Source organism: Callorhinus ursinus, unplaced genomic scaffold (genome assembly GCF_003265705.2).
Source record: "Callorhinus ursinus isolate GAN/ISIS: 27379988/994484 unplaced genomic scaffold, GSC_fseal_2.0 scaffold21, whole genome shotgun sequence".
Classification (NCBI taxonomy): Eukaryota; Metazoa; Chordata; class Mammalia; order Carnivora; family Otariidae; genus Callorhinus; species Callorhinus ursinus.
In genome coordinates, this window is record NW_027397083.1 from 4,106,389 (window position 1) to 4,112,388 (window position 6,000).

Genomic DNA, 6,000 nt, shown 5'->3' on the forward strand with positions numbered 1-6,000 from the left:
ACTCATCTCAAAGCTGGATATAAAATTGGTGAATTATCTGTTGTTTTGAATTATTCCAATTTTAGTATATGTGCTGCTGAAGCGAGCACTGTTTTGAATTTTCCAGGTCTATTTTCATTTCTCCCAGGAGACCTGGGGTTACCCTGAGTGCAGGAAAGGCAAAAGGTGGGGCCTGCCTTGCCCTTTTCTGTCTTCAACCTGAACATCAGCTTCACTTTTATGTTTAGGGGAGAAACACTTCTGTCTTTAAAAACATTTTGAGGGCACCTGAGTGGCTCAGTTGGTTAAGCGACTGCCTTCAGCTCAGGTCATGATCCTGGAGTCCCGGGATCGAGTCCCACATCGGGCTTCCTGCTCAGCAGGGAGTCTGCTTCTCCCTCTGACCCTCTTCCCTCTCGTGCTTTCTATCTCTCATTCTCTCTCTCTCTCAAATAAATAAATAAAAATCTTTAAAAAAAAACAAAACTAAAAAATTTTGAAAGTCTCTGGGTGCCTGGGTTGCTCAGTCATTAAGCGTCTGCCTTCGGCTCAGGTCATGATCCCAGAGTCCTGGGATCGAGCCCCGCATCGGGCTCCTTGCTCAGCGGGAAGCCTGCTTCTCCCTCTGCCACTCCCCCTGCTTGTGTCCCCTCTCGCTGTGTCTCTCTCTGTCAAATAAATAAATAAAATCTTAAATTTTTTTTTAAAGTCTCTGATCTGGATATCTGTTGAGTTCTTCATTAGCTTCCTGCCTTATATGAAAAAAGTTTTTCAAAGTGTTGAGGGCATTTACTAACAATTGTTAGTAAGAATTGGTGAGTCGGACTAATGAGGCCAAGGTCATGAGTTCAGGCCTTAATGTAGGTCATTGAGCATTACTGTGCCTGCGACCAACCCCTGTATCTAGAGTTTGTGATTCAGTGCATACTTTGTAAGAGTTGCTGATGGTGAGTGAGTCAGTGGTCATCTTTCTGGGAAGGATAGTGTTTTGTCATTCACTCAACATACAGGCTCTGTAGGCCAACAGAAAACTCTGAGAAATAAAAAAAGGTTCATTACCTTGCCTATTCTAAGGAAAGTGTATAGGAGATGTGAGTGCTTTTGTATCAGAGAGGTAATGCTGTTCATTTGCTCTTGCATCTTTTTTTTTTTTTTTTTTTTTTTAAGTAATTTCTACACCCAGTGTGGAGGCTCAAACTCACAACCCTGAAATCAAGAGTCGCATGGTCTACTGACTGGGCCTGCCAGGTGCCTCAGCTGTTGCATCTTTGAAGCATGTCAAGATCATATAAAGTCCAAGATATATTCCAAAACCAAATATAAATTCTTTCCTGATTATTTATCTTTCCTTGGGGGAAATTGTGTGATAGGTAGTTTGCCTTTTAGAGTACCCTGTACCACTGACTTGCTAAGTACAATTTTCAAACTCGATAGGAGGTCCTATTTTGTTTTTGTTTTTTTTTTAAACTTTTTATTTATTTATTCATGAGAGACAGAGAGAGAGAGAGGCAGAGGGAGAAGCAGGCTCCCAAGGAGCAGGGAGCCTGATGCGGGACTCGATCCCAGGACCCTGGGATCATGACCTGAGCCGAAGGCAGACGCTTACCCATCTGAGTCACCCAGGCGCCCAGGAGGTCCTATTTTGAACATGTTAATGTGTCACAAGTAGATTTATACTGCCTGTTTTTGTCAGCGTTAGCTTGCCCTCATCCTTCTCTTGTCTTGTGCAGCCCCCCAGCCCCACTTTCGGTATACCTTTTCCCCCTTAACTCTCTCTTTCTTGAGAGAGAGCGTGTGAGTGCACAAGCAGGGGGAGTGACAGGCAGAGGGAGAAGCAGGCTCCCTGCTGAGCAAGGAACCCAAGGTGGGACTCCATCCCAGGACCTTGGGATTATGACCTGAGCTGAAGGCAGATGCTTAACTGAAACACCCAGGCATCCCTCCCCCTTAAATTTTTTCACCTCTCTTTGGAACTGCCTTTATACCTCCCCTTATGCTGACTGAGAAAGGTAGAGATAATGTTAACAGAAACAGACTTCTGTGGAGCTCCAAGGAAGTACAAGACAAATGTGGTCCAGGTTTCCTCAGAGAGTGCATGCATTTTGTTTGGTTCCCCACAGAAATGAAAGATGTGAAAAGCAAACCTAAAGCTTTTAGTTTCCATTCAGTTTTCCTCTCTCCCCAAAGCATGTTTTCTTACAGACTAGGCAACAGTAGGAAAAGCAAAAGTGGGAAGGCAAAGCTTTTAAGGAAAATACCTTCTTGTGTATTAAGCTTCCCACTGTCCTTCAAGTGACAAGGGTCTGTGTGGAAGACAGTGCTAATCCTTTTTTGTGTGTGTCTGAATTTTCCTTTAAAAAGTCTTTGGTGACGGGCGCCTGGGTGGCTCAGTCGTTAAGCGTCTGCCTTCGGCTCAGGTCATGATCCCGGGGTCCTGGGATCGAGTCCCGCATCGGGCTCCCTGCTCCAAGGGAAGCCTGCTTCTCCCTCTCCCACTCCCCCTGCTTGTGTTCCTGCTCTCACTGTCTCTCTCTGTCAAATAAATAAATAAAATCTTTAAAAAAAAAAGTCTTTGGTGACTTAGGAGTAGGGTGATTAATATCCTACTTATGTGTTTGGTTTTTTTTTTTTTTTTAAAGAATTTCATTTTTCTCTTTCTCTTGGCTAGGCAATTAGGGTCTTCCTTAGCCCCTTTAGGGCTGCTGTGTTCTCTGGGACCTAGATATGTGTCCTTCACTCTTCTGTACATTGGCCCTTCTTAATCCCAGGCCTCTCTTTTGCTCCCATGCTCACAGCTAGCATGCAGTCTGGTCTCAGAGCTTCACACAACAGCAGTGTTTCTCAACTGTTCCATGCACGTTTCATATGACATTTTGGGAAACATGACTCTCTGGTCTTTTCTTTGTCCTTTACATCTTCCAGAATAAAATGAACAGAAATTTAACTTGCTCTCTACCCTCCAAGGTGTAGCCACTATTCCAGAGCCCTCTCAACACACTGTCTCAGTAAAAGTTTGTACCTCCTAGGTCATGGTCACATGTCTCAAGAGAGACCGACCATGGGCTCTGGGGTTAGAATCCCTTATACAGATTATTTTAACATCTAATTCCTTAGAGTAGTCCCCACTTTAAATGTTGTTGATACAGGTTTAAGTGAGGTATTGTGAACTTAGTAAATATAAGTTCCTTTCCTCTTAATAACTTTTGGTGATGTAGGCAGCTGCAAGTAAATCCTTTTAGAAATTATTTTGTTTTGCCTTAAAATGATTGGAAGCATCACTACTTCATTAACAAAATTGGAAACCAATTAGATCCATATGAAAAGTCAAGTACGTAAGCACCTATTTTGTGTCAAGCAAGAAACATCTTTGTCTTCAGGAAGGGTAGGTAGAGTGCAGTGTCTCATAGTTCTGGTTCTGGCTTTGTCTTTCAGAATTCTTATTTTCCAAAGTAGACTTCATCCTTGATGACTTCCAGCAGTTCTTTGTCTTTAGGCCAGGGCCAAACAGAAGTCCATCTGGCAGGGGGTATAGAAGAAAGTTTGAAGGAATTTGGGCAGCTTTATAGAATCAATCTTTACTTGCAAGATTGTTCGATAATGTTTAAAAATAAAACAAATTGGTTTTGTGGTTCCTCTGTTTGCTTTTAGCTTCAATTAACTTCCCCATCTTCTGGATTTTTTGTTTGTTTGTTTCAGTGGTTCACCACTGCCCTAGGGCCACTGGAGATGCATTTACACAGGCAGGAACTTGGTTGTCTTTGAAGAGTTTTATGCCTGGCACCTACCTATTCAGGAAGGTTGCTTTGGTGAAATAGCGTGGTCTTTTCACATTAATAACATGATCCTTGATTGCTAAAAGAATTATAAGGCCTTTAGCTCTATTGTAGTTTCTCATCCAAAAGCAGATGCTAAAAATGATTTTTTTGGTGACCTAAATGTACTGAAATTCAGCCTCATAAGTTGTAATCATTGTTTTGCTATTTGTTGTGACATTGGGGACAAGGCTGTGTGAAGTCTTTTAGTATTTTTATTTCCCCATCTTTTACAATGATGGTGTTTTTAAGTTAACTTTGAGATATTAAATGCAGTTGATATCTTAAGGTATTGTGTACTTTAAAAATGGGAGAGGGAGGAGGTTTTTGTTTTTTTTTGTTATTTTTTGTTTTAATTCTCGGACATGGTGACAAAAGGGGGCTTTTCTTAGGGAAAGAAGCTACATATCTGGAATTATTAGAAGTATAGTCATGGCCCACTTATTTTTCTTTCCTTGGTTTTTTAGAGTGAAGACATAGTCCAGAAAGGGAGGTGTAAAGCCACAGGTATGGGCTAACTGCTGGATGAGTGTGCTCTCTGGTCATCTCTTTAACCTTCTTGCATGAGGCCTGTTGTGCAGATTTGAAAACATTGCATTCAGAAAGGTGATGGCTTTTTTCCTACATTGTGGGATGTAATTTCCTGTTCCTAGGAAGCTAGAAATATTTTCTTGCTCTTTCTCAACTCTTTCTCCTTAGCTGTTTCCCAAGGCAGGCTTATCTCCCACTTGAATTAGCTGCTGCCTGGTTCGAGAGAGAGAGAGAGAGAGAGAGAGAGAGAGAGAGAGAGAGCGCGCGCGCGCCTGTGTGCGCGCGTGCGTAGCAAGTACTGTACACACAGCAGCTACCTAGCTAACTTTCTTTCCCCATTCTATTTTGTGCCTGAAAGACCCTGCGTAAACTAGAACAACGATTAGAACAGAACTTAGTGGATTCCACACAAACATTACCCTCCTGGAACCAGAATTTGTTCAACGTACTGATTTTTTAATCGGCACTGGAGCTTAAAGTTTAAACTTATATAGTATATTGTTACCAACTAAGAATTACACTTAAGTTCCAAAACCATTTTGGGATCTGAAAATATGACCTGATTTGAAGGGTGGTCACCATTTGACAGGACAGTTTATTAGGTCAGAGTTAGTTTCAGAAAGTCCAAGGGAGGCTCTGAGTTTATACTTTTGCTGACAGCACTAAACACAGAAGAATGTCTTTCCGCCAGTCCTTATCTTTGACAGTGATTGGGGGAGGAGGTAGTAGTGATTAAGGATACAGGAGGAGGAAGTGGAAAACTTTTTAGGTTTCAAAAAAGTGATAGGTTTCCTACCTTCAGCCTTGTCATATTCTCTCAGTGTACCATAAATGATAATTTTATAGTCGAACCAGTTTGAATACAACAGTAACTAAACTTGGTGCTTTTTTTTTTTTTTTAAGATTTTATTTATTTATTTGAGAGAACTAGCGGGAGCAGGAACACAAGCAGGGGGAGTGGGAGAGGGAGAAGCAGGCTTCCTGCTGAGTAGGGAGCCCGATGCAGGGCTGGATCCCAGGACCCCAGCACCCTGGGATCATGACCTGAGCCGAAGGCAGACGCTTAACGACTGAGCCACCCAGGCGCCCCTAAACTTGGTGCTTTTTGTCTCATGTCAGTTGTAGATTTAAAATAGAAAATTAAAAAAAATCTTTAAAAAAGATTTATTTATTTTAGAGAATATGAGCAGTTGGGGGGGGGCTGTGGAGAATAGGGGGAGAGGGAGAGAGAATCTCAAGTAGACTCCATGCTGAATGCAGAGCCCTATGTGGCTGATCCCAGGACTTGGAGATAATGACCTTAGCAGAAAGCAAGAAAGAATGAGACGCTTAATCTTCACTGAGCCACCCAGGTGCCCCATAAGTACTTAATTTTTGAGGTGAAATTCAAGCCCATAAAGGTTTTTGTTTTTGTTTTAAAGATTTTATTTATTTATTTGACAGAGAGAGACACAGGGAGGGAGGGAACACAAGCAAGGGGAGTGGGAGAGGGAGAAGCAGGCTTCCCCGCCGAGCAGGGAGCCCGGGATCATGACCTGAGGCGAAGGCAGATGCTTAAAAGACTGAACCACCCAGGTGCCCCGGCCATAAAGGTTTTAAGCTAAAATTTTAAGTTAGTCTGGTTGGTTATTTTTTTTTCTTTCTTTCTTTTCTTTTCTTTTTTTTCCTTTCTTTTTTT

General features: G+C 42.1%; 1 protein-coding gene across 8 annotated transcripts in view; it reads left to right on the forward strand.

Annotated features, from left to right (window-relative positions):
* CELF1 (CUGBP Elav-like family member 1) overlaps positions 1 to 6,000 on the forward strand; it is a 77,371-nt gene that overhangs the window by 34,150 nt on the left and 37,221 nt on the right. For 4 of the 8 annotated variants that reach the window (XM_073904608.1, XM_073904609.1, XM_073904612.1 and 1 more), the window contains exon 2: positions 4,259 to 4,298. The exons of the other annotated variants lie outside the window; for them this stretch is intronic. The gene's annotated coding sequence lies outside the window, so the exon portion shown is untranslated. The remainder of the gene's footprint in view (positions 1 to 4,258; positions 4,299 to 6,000) is intronic. 8 annotated transcript variants of the gene reach the window in all.